We start from the raw sequence: 20,589 nt of genomic DNA, 5'->3' as shown, positions 1-20,589 counted from the left end.
TCTGGAATATATATATGTGTGTGTGTATATATACATAGATACATATGCACACATATTAAGATTTTTATATATTTATTTGAGAGAGAGAGAGAGAGAGCACGGGCAGGGGGAGAGAGCAGAGGAGAGGGAGAATAAGGCTTCCCACTGAGCAAGGAGCCCCACGCGGGGCCTGATCCCAGGACCCCAGGATCATGACCTGAGCTGAAGGCAGATGCTCCTGGAATATCTTTTAGTATTAGGATAAAGGTTGGGAAATTTCTCCCCCCAAAGGGCTAGATGGTTATCCCAACATCTTTTATTGTACAATTCATAATTTCCTAACTTAAATTGTTGCCATTATTACAAATTAAACTTCAATATATATTTGAGTCTAATTGAATTCTCCAGTTTGTTTCACTGATTTGTCTGTCTCTTTAGGCAACATGCCACATCATTGATCACTGTAGTTTTATAATACATTTTAATACCTGGTAAGGAAAATCCCCCTTCATTGTTCTTTTAAAAGGATTTTTACAGCTCTCTATATTCATTTTTCTTAGTAAAGTTTAGAATTATTTTGCTAAGATCCCAAAAAATGTTTTTGAGATTTTAATTTGGATTGCATTAAATTTTAGAAGAATTTGGAAGAATTTATATTTTTATGATGCTAGATTCCTCATAGAAGAAGTTATCTATTACCATTCATGCAGGTCTTTACTTTTATGTCCCTATATAATGTTTTCTATTTCTCTGCATTATGGTTCTGCATATTTCTTGTTATGTTCATTCCTAAGTATTTTCTTATTTTTGCTGCTGTTGGGAAATGAGTCTTCTATTCCATCGTATTTTCTGACTAGCTATTACTCATACATCTGAAAGTATACTGAAAGGAAGCAGTCCCTGATGGTTAGACAGATGGGCTTTGGAATGAGGCTACATGGATTTCCATCTTGGCTCTGTCATTCACAAGCTGTGTGACTGTGGACTGGTAACTTTGCCTCTCTGAGCCTCAGTTTCCTCATTTTTAACATGAAGATAAAAACAGTACCTATTTGATGGCACTGTGTCTGGTAAATAGTAAGTCCTTAATAACTATTAGCTATTATTATTTAAAATTTTTGTAATAAGCTATTTTCCTGAGCTATCATAATATATTCATTTTTCTGAATTACTGCCTTATTGTTTTTGTATTCTTGTATTGAATTGTTACATTATTTCTAATAGTTTATCAGTGATTCTTTTAGATTTCTTAGGAAGAAAATTATATAATATATGAATACTTTGTTACCTCCTTTCCAAGAGCTCTATCTTGTTTTATTTTCTTATTTAGTTGTGATGTCCTGATCTTATTTCTGATTCATCAGAAATACTCCTATTGCTTAACTTTTGAGTTAAGATGTTTGTTGTTGGAGACACATGTATGCCTTTATCTTAAAGATATCCAAAGATATCTAAATAGATGTATGTTAACAGTGTTATAAAATAATGTTATTTAAAATTATTTTTCATTAGAAATGGAGATTTCATTTTATCTAATACCTTTTTCCCCTCCTGGCATCTAAGGAAATGATCTTGTCATTTTTCTATTTTAACCTGTTAATATGGTGAATCCTATTTACAGATTTCCTAATATTACACCATCCTCGTAGTCTTGGAGCAAACCTCTGCTTGTACATTATGGTAGCTTTTTAATGTGCTGCTGTAATTGGTTTGTTAATATTTTATTTAATGTCTTACGATCAGTTTTCTTTTTTCTTGTTGTTTTCAGCTTTTAGTGTCATATATGTACCTGCTTTCTTTTTTTTTTTTTTTAAAGATTTTATTTATTTATGTGACAGAGAGACACACAGCGAGAGAGGGAACACAAGCATGGGGAATGGGAGAGGGAGAAGCAGGCCTCCCGCGGAGCTGGGAGCCCGATGCAGGGCTCGATCCCAGGACCCTGGGATCATGACCTGAGCCGAAGGCAGACGCTTAACGACTGAGCCACCCAGGCGCCCCTATACCTGCTTTCTTAAAAGTTCAGAATGCTGCTTCTTTCCAAATGCTCTGGAATGCAGCTACCTTTTTTCCTTAATTGTATTTGAAAGTTATCATATAGTAAAGGTGACATTTTTGGGGAGGGATATGGAGTTTTCTGAATTTCAACATTTATATATATATTCAACATTAATATGTGTGTGTGTGTATGTTTGTGTAATCAACACCATAATCCGGGTATAGAATTATTCCATTGCCACATATATCCCTCTTGTGTTGCTAACCCGAGAAAAAAGGAGAGAGGGAGGAGGAGAGGGAGATGAAAAGGAAGAACCTGTAGAACATAGAAGCAAGGAGCAAGGGGGTCCCAGAAATGTTTTAATGGGGCACGGGGTAGAATACTGGACTATGGTTAGTGGGATGGAGGAGCTGACAGTCATAGTAATTTGCACTTTAAGATTACTTTGTGGCCATAGACTGTTAAAGTCTAAGGACATGTTAGTTAACACTTGTTTGGAATGTAACTATTGAAGACAATGAGTTTTCTGAATCTAGTTTCAGCTTTTATTTTAAGATTTTATTTATTTATTTATTTGAGAGAGAAAGAGAGATTGAGAGATAGACAAGCAGACTCCACCCTGCGTAGAGCCTCACAAGTAGCTCGATTTCACAACCCTGAGATCATGACCTGAGCTGCAATCGAGACTTGGTTGCTTAACCAGCTGAGCCACCCAGGTGCCCCTAGCTTCAGCTTCTTGATTTCTCCTTTGAGCCAGGAATTGTCGAGCATAGAAATTGTTGAAAGAAAGAAAGAAAGAAAAAGAAAGAAAGAAAGAAAGAAAGAAAGAAAAAAGAAAGAAAGAAAGAAAAAGAAGGAGGGAGAGAAGGAGGGAGGAAGGAAGGAAAGAAGGGAGGGAGAGAGAGGGAGGAAGGAAGGAAGGAAAGAAAGAAGAAAGAAAGCAAAGCAAAGAAAATGTCTCAATTTCTAGGTTTTTGGGGGTTTTTTTTGCCTTTGCTATTAATTTACATTTTTATGACATCAGGTCAGAGTTTGTGAGCTGTAATACATCTACTTTTAGAATTTTTAAGTTTCCTTTATGGTCTAGCACATAACAAATTTTGCAACCACCACGTAACACCTGAAGAAAAAGAATATTCTCTGTTTCCTAAGCACAGAGTTTAATATATCATGTAGAGTTATATTTAATACATTTTATTAATTACATTATTTAGATTATGTATATCCTTAATATTTTAACTTAGTCAAAAATCACGAGAGGGGAGTTAAAGTCTCTTACTCTTGTATTTCTGTTATTCCACAGTGCATTTATCTGTAGTTTTTACTTCATATATTTTGATGCTATGTTATGTGAAGTGTCATGACATTTGTTCTCATCGTGTTTCATACCCTTTATCAGTATGGGTGGTGCTTTTTCTCATTCAGTAAGTTTGGGTTTCAGTTCAACCTTTTCTAATATTTGGATCATGGATCCTGGTTTAGTTTGCATTTATCTGGCTCATCCTTGAAAATCTTTTTACTTTTTTAAAAAAGAAAATCTTTTACTTTTCACTCCTGTCCATTCCTTCTCCTTGCCTCCTTCCTCTGCCCTCCACTGTGCAGACTGTTTACTGATACAGTTTATCATATATTTTTGCTTTCTTAAAAATAATATACTCAAGCCTCTTTTTCTTGATTTGTCAAGAAACAGAACAGTGCATGGTAGTATAAATCCACTTTTTATCATGAAAGATCACGAGTCTAAGCATTCATATTTCCTCCCCTCCTGATTTTGTTGTGATCTGAGATTGCTATCACAGTCAACTATAGATACTCTATTATTTATTTTTACATAACATAGGTTTTCTTTAGGAATTACAGTTTTTATTTTGATTTAAAATTAATTTTTCACAGTTATTGAGGCTGAGTTTTATATTTAAAAGGATCCAAGACTCAGTTCTTACCCTTCCTTTCAATAGGTTTCCTGTTTCTGACTTCTTATTTGGAATTAACTTATGATTGTCTGAGTTTTATTATCAAAACATTTTTGAAAAGAAATGCAGATGGATCCTATAATCCCTGAGTAAATATGAATCAAATATTGGTTGGGTGTAAAACTCTTAAGTCATACTTCTGTTTTAAAACTTTGCAGGTGTTACTTTGGTCTTCTGACATGCATTAATGTGGAGAGATTGAGGGTTAGCTGATATTCTTCTTCTTGTTAATGACTTGGTATTCCTTGCTGGGTGCTCAGATAATTTCTTCTTAGATCCTTTACATTGAACGTCTTGATCAGACTAGATGTAGATTTGACCTCTTCTCTAAAAATATTTTTGCAGGGCACCTAGGTGGTGCAGTGGGTTGGGCATCCGACTGTTGGTTTTGGCTCAGGTGGTGGTCTTGGGGTCCTGGAATTGAGCCCCATGTTGGGCTCCATGCTCAGTGGGGAGTCTGCTTGAGATTCTCTCCCTCTCCCTCTGCCCCTCCACCTCCCTAAAAAATAAGTAAATCTTTAAAAAATAAATAAATAGGGGCGCCTGGGTGGCTCAGATGGTTGAGCGTCTGCCTTCGGCTCAGGTCATGGTCCCGGGGTCCTGGGATCGAGTCCCACATCGGGCTCCCTGCTAGGCGGGGAGCCTGCTTCTCTCCCTCTGCCTCTGCCTCTCTCTCTCTCTCTCTGACTTCCATGAATAAAAAAAAAAATAAAATAAAAATATTTTTGCAATGCCGTATTGTCCCTCAATCTCTATACTCAGGGTTTCCTCCTTTGTTAGATGCTGGATTGTTTTTATGATGTATTTGCTCTGCTCTCTTCTTTAAGGCTACTCATCGGTATGTTTACTTCCATTGTCGGCTGTCCACAGCAATCATCTTCTCCAAATTGTTCCAAAATCTTTGACCTTTTCCTTTGCATTTTGTGTGGTTTTTCTATAGGTTATCTTTAATACTCTCACTTACTTTTCTGCTGCGTCACTTCTGTCCTCTGGGTTCCTCACCTGTTCGATGGTAGCACAGCGGATGATTCTGGTGCATAATTCCTTACCTTGGTTCCCCCATCCTACTAAGCTTATCTGTTATCATCTTATCTTTAGTTTCTTTGAGGCTGTGATACATTTGTGGTCTCATATTTTTTGTTTCCTGTCTTTTTGGCCATATCTTTTTCCAAAACGGAGTCTCTCTCTATTTTTAGCATGATCTATTTCTTCCTTTTCTTTCCTGTTGTCTTTTGAAAATTTCCATAGTTTTGATGTTTGATGTTATTTAAGCTTACTTTTGAACCAGAGTAGTTTCATCAGGCCCGTTATTTGCGCAAATTTAGAACAGCTGTGTTCTCCCTCACCTCCTTCCCTGTTTACCTGGGTCTTCTCTGTACCCCTCAGATCTTGAATTTAATGGCTGTTCTTCTGGTGCCTGGAAGGGAGGAGAGGAGAGGCAGGGGCCCTGGCAGTGGTTAGAAGTGCAAGTTCCATGACTGTCTCTGTACAGCACATGGCTTGAAGCCCTGCAGGGGAGTTGCTCTGCTTGACTGGGGACACATCCATTAGCAGGCAGTGGGGGGAAGGGACACTTTCAGTTTCAGGCGGTCCCAGCTTCAGAGACGGTCCCCTTCTAAGGCCAAGTCTTTGCCATCAGAGCAGTTTCAGGCCACCAGTCCAGCCTAGCTCTTCTGCCTTCTCATGAGACTGAGTTCTAGGGTCTCTGGCTTCTCTGCCTATTCACAGCGGGGGACAGAGGCCAATAAGGTCATTCTTTACAATCCACATCTTTCCCCAAGCTCCCTCAGCCCACAGGAGATGCTGTGGCCTCTCTCTGTTCTATAAAGCTTTTGTGTGTCATCAGAGTGGTTTGTCCTGGTGTTTATTCCCTTGAAAGAGTTCTGTTCCTTCTCGGCTAGAAGCACATATCACAGGTTTGTCCAAGTTTGGCCAACTTACTGTTTTCTGGAGTTGGGGAGTCTTCTAGACCACTGGTTCTCATCTAGGGGCAATGTGGCCTCATTCCCCCAAGGGACATTTGGCAAAGTCTAGAGACACCTTTGGTTGGCACAGTTTGGGAGGGGGTGCTTCTGGCATCTAGTGGGTGAGGCAGGGGATATTATTAAACACTTCACACTGCACAACATAGCCCCCCACAACAAAGAACTCTCCAGTCCATGCATCAATTGTGTGAGGTTGAAAAACCCTGTTGCAGACCGGCATTCCATGGCCCATCTTTTAGACAGTGCGTCTCCTTGTCTCCACCCCATCAAATGGGGTGATATCATGAGATTCTTCTGAATTTCATTCATCCAGCATTTTTACCATTGCAGGGAAGATCAACATATCAATTCTCAGGGTTTCCTTCCAATTTGATCCTTTTTTTTCTTTTCCAGGAAGATAAGTACTTTTCAAAATTTGACTCAGATGGTTGGGGTCCATTCCAAGCTTCAGAACTGCTGGCTTATTCTTGGTCATTTAAAATTTTTATTTTTGTTCATTCTCCTCAGGGTTTGGCCATGGCTAAGGAGATTGGTGCTTTAAAATACCTGGAGCAGGGCACCGGGGTGGCTCAGTCAGTTAAGCAGCTGCCTTCAGCTCAGGTCGTGATCTCAGGGTCCTGGGATTGAGCCCCACATCAGAATCCCTTCTCAGTGGGGAGCCTGCTTCTCCCTCTCACTACCCCATTCCTCCCTCTTCCTTCAACCCTCCCGCCCCCCCCGTTCGTGCTCACCCTCGTGCTCTCTCTCTCTCAAATAAATAAATAAAATCTTAAAATAAAATAAAATACCTGGAGCACTCGGCTCTCACGCTGTGAGGCCTCAAGACAGTGTTCAGTGAAAAAAATAAAAATGAAAAGTTTGATGAAGCTATTCGAGTGGTTCTCTACCCCCCTCCTGTCAAGAAGAGGAAGAGAAAATGCCTGCTTTTATAAATGTCTGGGCCCCTCTTCTGACCTGTCCCCCTTGGAACCTTTGTGATTTGCTCAAAACTGGTGGAGCCTTCATACCCAATGACAAGTCTTTGTTAGAGATTCGTTTCTCCATAAAACCATTTTGAACACCACCCCCACAGATTAATTTTTGCTCATTCTATTCTACTCACAGAGAGGGACATTTAGTAAGCCTGCATTTATTATACCATCTTTCCTTGAATGTTTCAGATAATTTTAAAGAAAACCTCACAAAATAATTCAGCCATTTGATTCCATATTCCAGCAGCAGCTATAATGACCATTTAGTGTACCTCTTCAAATCACCCTTTCCTGTGCATGATCTCATTCAATCCTCCAGTAGCCTGTTGAAGTAAATATTATTATGCCCATTTTACAGTGGCTCTCACTCACCTGTGGCTCTTGAGTTGATGTGGATTGGGTGTGCTTGACTCCCAAGTTTTGTGTCTTTTCCACCATGCACATTCCTTCTCAAGAAATGAAGCAATGACCTTCTCTGCTGGCAAGCATGTTGGTCAAGGAGATGGGATTCTGACAAGACATTGCTCACCACATCTACTCTACCTAAGGGCATATTTAACTGAACTTAACTGGAACAGCTGCCCAGGGTTTTAAAATTTTTATCATTACTCTATCTCATTTTGAGCAACTGCAAAAATTCACCATCATTAAAAGCAGGTGTTACTATTAAGGGCAATCATATGTGAATGTGTTTTTCCCCACTACCTATTGGAAATAGAAGAAATCTAACAGACCTATTGGCTCACCCTGGATTGGAATTTTCCACCTGGACCCCTTCCCCCATCTACTGTGGGATGGGTCACTACATTCAGTTTACCCAGAGGAAAGAACATGGTGATCCTTGTCTCAGCTGTGTAACCAAGAGCAAGTTCTGTAACAGTTCTAGGCTTCATCTCTCTCCTGGTGGGAGTGAAAAGTGTAGGGCTGTCTGCTCTTTCTGCCTTTAAGTTTCCAGATTTCATGAAAGCCAAACCTGGGAGTTGGCCCCCAACCACAACTTCAGCCTGGGCTTTGCTGTGTTTCTGGGTGGACCCAGAGAAGTTGCCTTCGGTCTCATTTTATCCATCAGTAAAATAACCTTGTTACATAAGCCCTGTGGTTTTCAAACTGTGTTCTGAGGAGCCCTAGAAACTGTGGTTGGGGAAACAGAAAGACCAGGCTAGTGCTTTATATGCTTGAGCTCTGGGTAAGGTTACATGTGTAACAGGTATTCTGTTATTTACAGATTTAAAAATTGATGCCAGATATTCCTTCCAGGACAGCCTCTTTCCTGGAAGAGTTTCCCCCAAGTAAACATTCTTAGAAACCAAAACTTGTTCCTTTAAGCATCATTTTGATTTGATATTGAACGGGAATGAATATCAAGTGGATTTAGATGTCTTGCCTTATTGAACATGAGAGACTGAATATTATATTTTCTTGATGTTAAGGATCATCGTTACAAATATCAGGGTGACACAGTGACGCTTCAAGGACCTGGTTCTGGTGGGAACAACATCACCCGTTCACTGACTGTGCCCATGTGAGCATGCTTCTTTAGTTTGTATGTCTGTTTGCTGTGATTTCCTCTCTCCCCTGTGGTCATCGGGCTGTCTGATGTCCTTACACATTGCACTGAGGGGTCATTCTAGACCCTGAGAAGAAAGTCTAACCACAGTGGAGCTCATTTTTAGAGGCATCCCCATCCTCCTAGCATTCTCCTCTCTCCACAAATCAGTAGTCTCAGGACTCCTTGCTTGGTTGTTCCAGAAACACTTCAAATCTAACACCCTGTCTCTGCTTCCCACCAATAGCACCTTTTCCTGCAAAAGCTCCTCATCTCTGTGCCTGACCCCAGGACAGAAACCTGTGACTCATCCTGGATTCTTCCGTCATCCTCAGCCTCACCATTCCCATTAGTTACCCTGCCCTGGATCTGTCCCCCAGAACAGCCCAGTAACTTTTCACACCTCTCCTGATTTCTCTGGAAGGAAGAAGAAGGAAGGATGGCAAGATAAAAGGAAGGAAAAAAGTACTGAGCCCCTTCTCTTTGCTATAGGCACCGTGTAAAGAATTTGACATCAGAGAGATGGGGTCAAATCCAATGCTCCTGCTTCTTCACTTTGTGTTCGTGGCAAAATAACACCGCCCTTTCTGAGCTTGTTTCCTCATCTCCCAAATGGGGTTGATAAAGTGTGTTTTGAAGATGAAATGACACCGTGGACCTGGCATGTACTGGGCGGTTGGTGTGCAGTAGCCTGCCTGCCTGTCGTCCCTTCCTTCCTCCTTCCTTCCTCACCTTGTGGACAGTCTGGCTGTTGAGCTGTACTTTTCCATCCAGGCAAATGCTCTCCCCCACAAGTGTGTGTGTTGTTTGGAGTGTGGGCCGTGAGATGAGGCTGTGAGTTGCAAACACATCACCTTCTCCAGTTTCCGTTGCTGGCCAACAAATGTCACGTTCATCCAAATAGCAATTTCAGGGCATACTTCTTTTCTGATTTGTTGGTGCTTCTGAAAAATTAAATGGAGAGAACATCGAGGTGCCAAGAACATGATGAACTCACTGGAGGAGCAGAGTCATCTATTCCCCCAAGCCCCAAAGCTCTAAAATTAGACTCAGCCAACCCTGTGAGGAGGGCTCAGTCCACTCTTGCCCCCAAAGCCAAGGGTGTCCCATTTGCCCCGAGGACCTGAAGTTTGAGGGACAGACCCTCAAGGCTGACCCAGAGTTCATAGCATTTCTCACCTCCCTCCACTTCCATGTTGAACCAGGTCCCATGGGAGAGGCAGAGCACCTGCCAATCAATGTCTCATTTAATTGTTTTCTCTTTTAAAAATGAGCTGTATTGAGATGTCATTTACATGTGAGAAAATGCCCCCATTCTAGGTGTCCAGTTCAGGGAGCTTTAGAAGCCCACATTCATGTAACTACCAACACAGGCAAGACATTGAACATTTCCGTCACCCTGGTAATTTTTCTTTTAAATTCAGAAACATTACAACCACCCAGGAAAGAACAGAGATTAATATTACAAAGTAACTTTTACAAACTTGCCACCAAGATTTAGCAAATATTACTGTTTTGCCATATTTGCTTTGGTCTAGCCTCATTTCTTATTCTCTCTCCCCGCCCCTTTTATCCACCCTCCCTTTTAAAGAAATGGAAAAAAAATCTTTTGAAGAAACAAAACACGATAGATACACTTGGAGCCTCCGTCATCTCAATCCCCAAAGGAAACCCCTGTCATTGGCTGTGTTTTAAAGGTACCTATGTTTTGAAACTTACTGGATTGTGTATGATCACAGACAATAGACAGCTTTGTTCGGGAGGCTTCTGATATTTATATAAAATAGTGCCATAATATATATGTCCTTTTGCAACTTACTTTTACTCAACATGTGCTTTTGAGATCTATTCACCTTTTTACAAGTAGATGTGGTTCATTTGCCTTAATATAATTAGTGTTGTGGTATATGACTGCTTTAAAATACCTTTATCTAGTCCCTTATTGGTAGGCAGTTAGATTGTTTCCTTTTTTTCTTCTTAAAAATATCAGTGCAGGGGCACCTGGGTGGCTCAGTCAGTTAAGCGTCTGCCTTTGGCTCAGATCATGATCCCAGGGTCCTGGGATCGAGCCCCGCATTGGGTTCTCTGCTCAGCGGAGAGCCTGCTTCTCCCTCTACCTCTGTCTGCCACTCTGCCTACTTGTGCTCTCTCTCTGTCAAACAAATGAATAAAAAAAATCGTAAAAAAAAATATCAGTGCAGTGAGGCGCCTGGGTGGCTCAGTTGGTTAAGCATCTGCCTTCAGCTCAGGTCATGGTCCCAGGATCCTGGGACCTGAGTCCTGCATGGGGCTCCTTGCTCATCGGGGGGCCTGCTTCTCCCTCTCTCTCTGCCTGCTACTCCCCCTGCTTGTGCTCTCTCTCTGTCAAATAAATAAATAAAATCTTTAAATAACAATATCAGTGCAGCAGGGAATATTCTTGAGCCCGTGTATGAGAGTTACTCATACCTGAAAGTGGAATTGTTGGGTTATAGGATCATAGGGCATACACATCTCCAGCTTTACTAGATATTGCCAAATTGCTCTCCAAGGTAAGAGTATCCACACCCAGACTATACAAAACTTCCTGTTTTTCCCGCCTCCTCTGTATTGTTAGATAACCACCCCCCACCAGTCTAGTATTTGTGAAAGTTCTCTTAGCTGTTTTAATTTGCATCTCTGGTCACCAGTGAAGCTGAGCATATTTTCATATATTTATTGGCCTTTAAAGTTTTTTCTGTGAATGTCTGTTGATATTTTTGTCTTCTGATTGCTTCTACTTCTTCTATAAAATAACAAGCAAGGTCAGCAGCTGTGAGTGAAAGGTGGTGGGAGTTGGAGATTTGAGGGGAGGGGACATGGGGAGAGTGGTTTATCTTACTTTGGGTTGCTCAAAAGCAGACCCCGAGACAAGGATGTAGTGCATGTAGTTTATATGGAAGGTGATCCCAGGACACACAGGCACACAGGTGGGAGAGGGGGGAGGTGAGGCAGTGAAGGGGAGAAAGCCAGTAAGGGGTTCATGGTCAAGTCCATTACCATGGTGGGCAACTGAAGGTCAATCCTACTGGGGAATTCTGGGAGCTACCCTTGAGGGGAGGAGGCTGGAGTATCTATATATCAACTCAGGGTGACTTTTTTTTTTTTTTTTTAAAGATTTTATTTATTTGACAGAGAGAGACACAGCGAGAGAGGGAACACAAGCAGGGGGAGTGGGAGAGGGAGAAGCAGGCTTCCCGCTGAGCAGGGAGCCCGACGCGGGGCTCGATCCCAGGACCCTGGGATCACGACCCGAGCCGAAGGCAGACGTTTAACGACTGAGCCACCCAGGCGCCCCTCAGGGTGACTTTTACAAGAAGGCCACTCCTGTTTGGGGATTCCATGGGTCCCCAGCACTTAACGTGGCTGCAGTGGTAGAAGGAGACCTCTGGCCGGCAGAGAAAGCCCTTAGGCAAAGACATGCAGATAAAGGCAGTTAAGAGTTGGGTCAGCACTGAAATGGTCACTGACCCGGCCTCATGGATAGGAGAGTGAATTAACCAGCAACAGGTAGTGGGCTGGCCGGGCAGTACTGTAACGGCACATCAGGGCTAATGGTGGTATTTTGAAGGGAGCCATGGGATGCCTGGCTGGCTCAGTCGGTAGAGCATGAAACTCTTGATCTCCAGGTTGTGAGTTCAAGTCCCACGTTGGGTGCAGAGATTACTTAAAAGTAAAATCTTAAATAAATAAATAAAGCCAGAGAGCATGACAAGTGCCCAAAGGATCTTAGCCATCACCAACCCTCTGGCTTACAGATGAGGAGCTTAAGGTCCCCCAAGGAAAAGGGACTCTCTCAAAATCACAAAGGACTCAGTGCAGGAAAGTTAAATAACTTTTATTTCACAAAAGTAAAGCATGATTATTGGAGAAAATTCAGAAAATATAAACAGCAAGAAAAGTAAAAATCACACCTGTAACTGTCAACAACTTGGTTTGTATCTTTCTAGGCATATACATATCCATATAGGGTTTTTTTTCCATATAGTTTTTCTTCAACAAAATTTCTTTTTTTAAAGATTTTATTTATTTATTTTATTTTGGGGGGGAAGAGCGAGAGCAGCACAAGCTGGGGGAAGGGCAGAGGGAGAGGAAGAGAGAGAGAATCTCAAGCAGATTCCTGGCTGAGCTTGGAGCTCAACTTGAGGCTTGATCTCACGACTCTGAGATCATGACCTGAGCTGAAATCAAGAATTGGACGCTTAACTGACTGAGCCACCCAGGAGCCCCCACCCCAAATTTCAATCACATTATACATGCAAAACATACCTGCCTATAACAGGATTTTTTTCATATTATGGTATATCATGTATGTCTTTCCATGTCATTGAATATTCTACATAAATATTAAGTGTTCCACAATATTCCATTGTTAAACACTTAAATTGTTGGCATTTTTTTCATTATTATGAACACCATTGCAATAAATTTCCTGGAAACTAACTGTGAGCATGACCATGATTCCTAAGAATAAATTCCTAGAAATGGAATTGCTGGTTAAAAGTGTAAGCACTTTTTAAGGCTAGTACTACATATTGCCAATTTGATAAACTTTGTTAATTTTGGGAACTGCACAACTATTTGCTCAGTTGCTTAGGCCAAAATCCTTGAGTCTTGCACGTTGTAATTTTTTTCTTTGTATAAGATTATGTATGGTCCCTGGAAATGGGTTTGCTGAACAAAAAGGTATGCTTGTGGGCGCCTGGGTGGCTCAGTTGGTTAAGCGTCTGACTTGATTTCAGCTCAGGTCATGATCTCAGGGTCTTGGCATCGAGCCCTGCGCAGGGCTCCATGTTTAGCAGGAAGTCTGCTTAAGTATTCTCTCTCTGCCCCTCCCCCCATTCTCTCTCTCTCAAATTATAAAAAATCTTTAAAAAAAGTATGCTTGTTTGCCATTTTGATATACACTGCCAAATTATCTTTTAAAAGTATTTACACCAATAAAATATTCTTATCCAAAGACATGCTGTTTTTCTCCCTTTTCTATTAAATATTTGGGTAGAATTAAGTAGTTGTTCCTTTTTCGGTGCAGATCATGTACATTTTTAAAAGTTTATTTTTAGGTCTGTCTTTTGCTTTTTACTGCTGGAATGAATACAATTTTTAAAATCTGCTATATTTTCTAATTGGTCATTGCTGGAAATCTAAGAAAACTATTGATTTTAGTACATTTATTTTAAACCATCTACTTTACTGAATCTATTATTATTTCTAATAAGTTTTTAATTGATTTTCTTGTTTTCTTTCCCTAGGTAGAAAATTATATAATGTGTGAATATTGATCATTTTGCTTTTTTCCCCAAATATCTATACCTCTTGTTTTATTCTCTTGACTTCAGAATAGAGGGCAAAATGCATGGTAATAAGTTGTCTCTTTGTCTTTCCTCATGATTTAAGGGGGATGCTTCTGAGTGTCTTCCCACTGAACATGATGCCAATAGTCATTTAATGTACATGTGTAATTTTTTGAAAAAGATTTTATTTATTTGAGAGAGAGGGAGAGTGAGCATGAGAGAGAGTGAACCCCAGCAGGAGGAGAGGCAGAGGAAGAGGGAGAAGTAGATTCCCCACTGAGCAGGGAGCCCGATTCAGGGCTCGATTACAGGACCCTGAGATCATGACCTGAGCTGACGGCAGCCGCTTAACCGACTGAGCCACTCAGGCGCCCCATGTAATTTTTTTTTTTTTTTTGTCATGCTATGGAAATATCTTTCTATTCTTTTTTTTTTTTTTTTTTTTTTGAGAGGGAGTACACAGAGGGAGAGGAAGAGAGAGAATCTTAATTAGGCCCCACACTCTGTGGGGAGCTTGATGTGGGGCTCAGTCTTAGTCTTATGACCCTGAGATCATGACCTGAGCTGAGATCAAGAGTCGGATGCTTAACCAACTGAGTCACACAGGCACCCCCTTTCTATTCTTATTTTATGAAACACTGCTATCAGGGATAGATGTTATTTTAAAAATCAGGTTTTTTGTCATTTATTGAGATTGTTTTTTCTCTTTTTACATTAATAGTCTATGAAGTTTGAACAATTGTTGCTTAATCTCACATTTCTTCTTTTAACATACTACTTAGTTTATTTGCTAATATTTTAGTTAGTAATTTGCAGGTGTATTCATAATTGGGTTTGTAGTGTTCCATTTTGTGCTTTGTCTCCTATTTTTATATTAAGTCCCACATAATTTGTAAAAATTATTGAAAATTTTCTTTCATTATGCATTGGAATAATTTATTTATTTTTATTTATTTATTTTTAAAGGTTTTATTTATTTATTTGACAGAGAGAGAGACAGGAGAGAAGGAACACAAGCAGGGGGAGTGGGAGAGGGAGAAGCAGGCTTCCCGCCGAGCAGGGAGCCCGATATGGGGCTCGATCCCAGGACCCTGGGATCGTGACCTGAGCCAAAGGCAGACACTTAACGGCTGAGCCACCCAGGCGCCCCTGGAATAATTTAAATGGCAGTAGACTTCTATGATATTTGAATGTTTAAGAGAATTCTGCTTTGTCTGATGTTCACATTGTGGCTATGCTTTTTTCTTGTTTGCATTCCCTAGAACCTCTTTGCTTTTCTTCTTACTCATAATCTTTCTGAATTATTTTGTTTTACTTAAGTGTTTTGTAGGCATTCCCGAGCTATATTTTGTGTTTTAATTTAAGTAAGTTTTTAAAAATATCTGTGTTTAACCCTTTTTCATTTATTGTCATAATAATTTCTGTTGTTTAAAAATGTTCAATTATTGGGGCACCTGGATGGCTCAGTCATTAAGCTTAGTCTGCTTTTGGCCCAGGTCATGATCCCAGGGTTCTGGGATCGAGCCCCCGCATCGGGCTCCCTGCTCAGCGGGAAGCCTGCTTCTCCCTCTCCCACTCCCCCTGCTTATGTTCCCTCTCTCACTGTCTCTCTCTCTCTGTCAAATAAATAAATAAAATAAAAATCTTTAAAAAAAAATAATAAAAAATAAAAATGTTCGATTATTTTGTTTTTTGTTGTGATTCACTGCGGTATTCTTGCTTTATATCTTTTGCTGTAACATTCACAATTTTTGAAGAATTTAATAACTGTAGATTGTTTTTTAGATCTGCTAATAATTGAATGATTAATCCTAGATTCTCTAATCCATCAATTTTAGAAGCAAGACCTTGTCTTACGTCTCTCTCTATGAAAGGGGAGGAAAATTATACATTTTTATTTCTTTTTATCCCCTCCTCTGTCAATCTCAACTCCAAATCTACTGCACCAGACTAGTGTATCCTAAATTTTTGTCCCACTGTATTATAATGAAATTATTATTGATAATTATATTATGTGCCTTTCTGTATTAAGGAATTGAATATTTCCATTCTATTTTATAACCATATTTCTTGCAGTTATTAAGTCTTAATTCTATGCTTAGAATTGGGTGGATTTGACTCTCTCCAATGACACAATTTCTATGTTCAAAAGTATTTATGTGTTCAGCTAGTTCTTGGGAAAAAAGTGTTTGTGATCTCCTCCTCAGATTCTTCAGTGTTTCATAACATCTTGTCTATTTCCTTACTGGGTGACTGGCACCTTGACTGGACTTAAAGTCTGGGGCCATGTTCTTTTTGTTCCTTCAAACCTTGTTTTGTTTCTGGCAGTGAACTGTGTGGCAGAAAAGTCAGGGTCCTGCTTCTACATGGATATTTACATTGTTTTATTTATACATAAAAATGAAATAATTTTATTAGAATTTTCCTTGTTACTGTTTCTTTGACCAATTTGTTCTGGCCTCTCCTTTAGGAATGCCAACCATCCTACACTGAATATCTGTTGTCTTTCCTATATGGGTTTTTCCATTCTTTTGTTCTTTGCCCCCATATCCTGCGTTATTTTTCTCAAGTCTGTTCCCCACCTCACTGGTTTGGGTTTCTTCAATGATGAGTCTGTTTTTCATTGCTTTGTATGCCATTTTTTAAAAAAAATGTTGCAATAGCATTGTTTATTTCCTTCATGATTTTTCTTAGCATCACCTATTCTTTTGGTTAACCTGATCTGTTGTTATAAGGATCTCATTTTTTATCCTTTTTTCTATGGAGTCCTTGATGATTTTTTTCCATTCCACTAAGAATGGAAAGTAGATTTACTCCAAGTTTTCATCTGTTTTATGGGTTCAGTTTTCAGAAACATATTCTTCATATCTCCATGCTGCTGTGTTTATTTCATTCTCTTTTGTTGGAAAGTTTTGGCTTATGCCCCTTTTGTCATCTTTGAATAGGATTCTTTTTAGAATGTTTATTTGCCTCAGACTAACATGGACAGATTTTCCTTGATGATTCCCCGTACCACACACTTCACCCCTAGGTATTTGAGTAGCTTTGGCATCATCTGACTAGAACCATATAAGTGTCTGTATATTTTGGATGCATTTGGAGAAAGATTTAGAAGGATATAAAGCTAACAGAAAATATTTGTTACTTAAAGGTAGGTTTGGAGGGAAAGACTATTAACTTTTTCTTTAAAAATCTCTTTTTAAAAAATGGACAAACACTATGAATATCAGATAAAATTTATAAGTGACTAAATTACCATGTAAAAAGATGCTTGACTTTGCTGATATCCAATGAAATGCAAATTAAAGCAACACTGAAACATCATCCCTTACATATCAGATTGGAAAAAAACCATTAAAATTTTATAATATTTAATATGGTTAAGATATGGGAAGAGATGTACTATTTCAAAAAAAATTTTTTTAAAAAAGGGAACTTGATGACTGTATCATAATACTTAAAATACTATTTCAGGCATTTAAAATCCAGATAGAAATGGGGCTATGGACAGAGTGGATTAATTTAGTCTTTGTGTATTTTGACTAAAGAAATATTTCATATCCTTTTAAGAACACTATGAACAAATTCAAGATCAGACTTTATTTTGCATTAGGATTGCCTTTAGTTTTTCTGAACTGTTATGTTTTGCCTAAAATGGTGATTTCTCCTCTGCGTTATCAAATACCAAATACATCAACATTATAAAATGGATATATACAGAGCCTGAAGACTTCAAGTTGTTGTCAAGGTGACCTTGTAGCCCAGGTTGATGGCTCTTGCCCTCAAACTCTACCCCAGAGAAATGATAGAAGTGGGAAAAAACATGGATTTGAGGAATTAATAAAGAACTGATAGAAATCCTTGGGGAGTCTGCAGGCTGCCTTGAGCTGGAGTGTGTGTATGCATGTGTGCTATGTGTTTGGTGTGCTGATGCATGTGATGTGTGTGTGCACGTGTGCTGTGTGATGGTGTGTGTTTGCATGTGGTGTGTGTGTGCACATGTGCTGTGTGATGATGTGTGTGTGCACGAGAGCTGTGTGATGGTGTGTGTGTGCACAAGAGCTGTGTGGTGTGCATTTGCATGTGGCATGTATGTGCACATGTGCTGTGTGATGGTGTGTGTTTGCATGTGGTGTGTGTGTGCACATGTGCTGTGTGATGGTGTGTGTTTGCATGTGGTGTGTGTGTGCACGAGAGCTGTGTGTTTGGTGTGCATTTGCATGTGGCATGTGTGTGCACATGTGCTGTGTGATGGTGCGTGTTTGCATGTAGTATGTGTGTGCATGTGTGCTGTATGTTTGGTGTGTGTATGCTTATGGTGTGTGTGTATGTGTCATGTGTTTGGTGTGTGTATGCATGTGGTATATGCACGTACATGTGATATGTGTTCGGTATGTGTGTGTTTGATGTGTGTGTGCGCATGTGTGGTCTGTAGTGTGGGGGGGTATGTGTGCATGTTCACGTATGTTGAGGGGTAGGGAATAGGGCAACAAGCAAAGGCAATGGTGGGAAGATAGATTAGAGCGGTGGTTCTCAATCCTGGCTGCACACTAAAAATCATCTGAGAAAGCTCTTAAAAATATTCACACCAGATACAATGATAGGTAGGAGAAGGTTTGTGTTGAAGTATTAGGGATGAAAAGTTATGACGTCTGCAACTTACTTTCAGTGGTTCAGCAAAACAAACACCCTCACCCCCACCAGAGAGAGAGGAAGCAACTGTGGCAACATTTGGTAAATCAAGGTAAAGACCACACCAGTGTTCACTGTACTATTTCTTTCAACTATTTTATAGGTTTGAATTTTTTTTTCCCAAAATACAGTGTTGAGAAAATCTATGCTCACCTCTGGACCTCATCCCAGGTATCCTGATTTTATACTGTGTGGTGAGGTGGCATTTTTTTTTAAATCTTTTTTTTTTTTAAGATTTTATTTATTTATTTGACAGAGAGAGACACAGCAAGAGAGGGAACACAAGCAGGGGGAGTGGGGGAGGGAGAAGCAGGCTTCCTGCCTAGCAGGGAGCCTGATGCAGGGCTTGGTCCCAGGACCCTGGGATCATGACCTGAGCCAAAGGCAGATGCTTAACGACTGAGCCACCCAGGTGCCCCTCCATATACAATTCTAATGCTGAACCAGGATTAAAACCTGTTGGATTGGAGGAAAGCTTTGAAAAGTTCTGCTCTTACTGCTCCTCCTGAAATCCCCTGCTACTGTCTCTGACTGCCATTTCATAGATGCTGGAAGGAACAGCCCAGACCTCCAGTGTCAGTGAAGTAACAGAACAGCTGGGTGCTGTGCTGGCCATTGTGGAACCTTGAACTCACAGGCTGAAGTATCTAGACACTGGAGAAGTACACCTCTCATGAAAGAAAGGCAAGAAACAATGCATCCTACCTGAAGCAGAATTATTGAGACCAATGGATCTAGAATTTAAAATAAACATTGCAAAAACCCTTAAGGAAATAAGGAAAGATGTTAAGAGTATGAAGAAAAAATTTTAAATTGTTTAAAAGAACCAAGTAGAAATGTTAAGCATGAAATATATAGTAGTCAAGATAAAGAGATACAAGATGGAATTGATAGCAGGATGGAAACAGCTGAAGAGCAAGTTAATGAAATGGAAGATCAGGTTGAAGAACTTGCCTGAGAAGCAGCAGTAAATGATACAGAGAGAAAATATATACTATTAAAAATGCTTTGAAATATATGAAGGATAGAAATAGAACTGCCAACAGTCAGAAAATAAGAACTCTAGGAGAAGAGGAAAAATGGAGAGGATAAACTATTTGGAGAAATAGTAAAAATTCAACTTTCTAAAATTAAAGACAAGAGGTCCTGGCTTAAAAACGCTTATAAAACACCATGCAGAAGACATAGGGAAAAACCTACTTTGCTTTAGGGTGAAACATGAGAGCATCAAAGACACATTCTAAATGTTTCTGGAAGTGAAGCAGACTGTCAACAAACAAGAATCAGACTGAAATCAAGAGGACACTACAAGTAATATGTAAAACAAGGAGGAGTAGATATAAATATTGTCAAGTTCAGGAAATAAAGGAAATTCAATTTGAGTATAGGCTTTAAATTAAAGGCTACGTAGTGGTTACTACTAACCATAACAAAACCAAAAGCAGAATATATAACTTTTGAACCAGCAAAAGGAAATTCTGCCTAAACAATGGAAACCAGGAAAGGAAGAAAAAAGAATCTTTATCAGCTGTGAAATATGTTCTTTTTTTTTTTTTTTAAAGATTTTATTTATTTATTTGACAGAGAGAGACACGGCGAGAGAGGGAACACAAGCAGAGGAGTGGGAGAGGGAGAAGCAGGCTTCCTTCTGAGCAGGGAGCCCGATGTGGGGCTTGATCCCAGGACCCTGGGATCATGACCTGAGCCGAAGGCAGACGCTTAACAGCTGAGTCACCGAGGCGCCCCAGCTGTGAAATATGTTCTAATAAAACAATAATTGCAATAAATGCAAATGAACTAAACTTACTTTTATTAAAAGACACCTAAGATTAGACTTTTTAAAGAATGAGTCAATACAGGGGCACCTGGGTGGCTCAGTCATTAAGCGTCTGCCTTCGGCTCAGGTCATGATCCCAGGTTCCTGGGATCGAGCCCCACATCGGGCTACCTGCTCTGCAGGAAGCCTGCTTCTCCCTCTCCCACTCCCCTGCTTGTGTTCCCTCTCTTGCTGTCTCTCTCTCTGTTAAATAAATAAAATCTTTTTTTTTTTAAAGATTTTATTTATTTATTTGACAGAGAGATAGAGAGCACAAGTAGACAGAGAGGCAGGCAGAGGGAGAGGGAGAAGCAGG

At 39.9% G+C, this 20,589-nt stretch overlaps 1 long non-coding RNA gene across 1 annotated transcript in view; it reads left to right on the top strand.

Moving 5' to 3' along the window:
* The window catches only part of LOC145723684 (uncharacterized), a 100,076-nt gene extending 90,795 nt beyond the window's left edge, over nt 1–9,281 (top strand). The window contains exon 4 of the long non-coding RNA XR_014148942.1: nt 8,338–9,281. This is a non-coding gene — a long non-coding RNA (uncharacterized LOC145723684). The remainder of the gene's footprint in view (nt 1–8,337) is intronic.
* The last annotated feature ends 11,308 nt before the right edge of the window (nt 9,282–20,589 follow it).

This window comes from Leptonychotes weddellii, chromosome 10, assembly GCF_054177405.1.
Source record: "Leptonychotes weddellii isolate Sample4059 chromosome 10, ASM5417740v2, whole genome shotgun sequence".
Lineage (NCBI taxonomy): Eukaryota > Metazoa > Chordata > Mammalia > Carnivora > Phocidae > Leptonychotes > Leptonychotes weddellii.
This window is presented reverse-complemented; position numbering and strand designations above follow the sequence as displayed.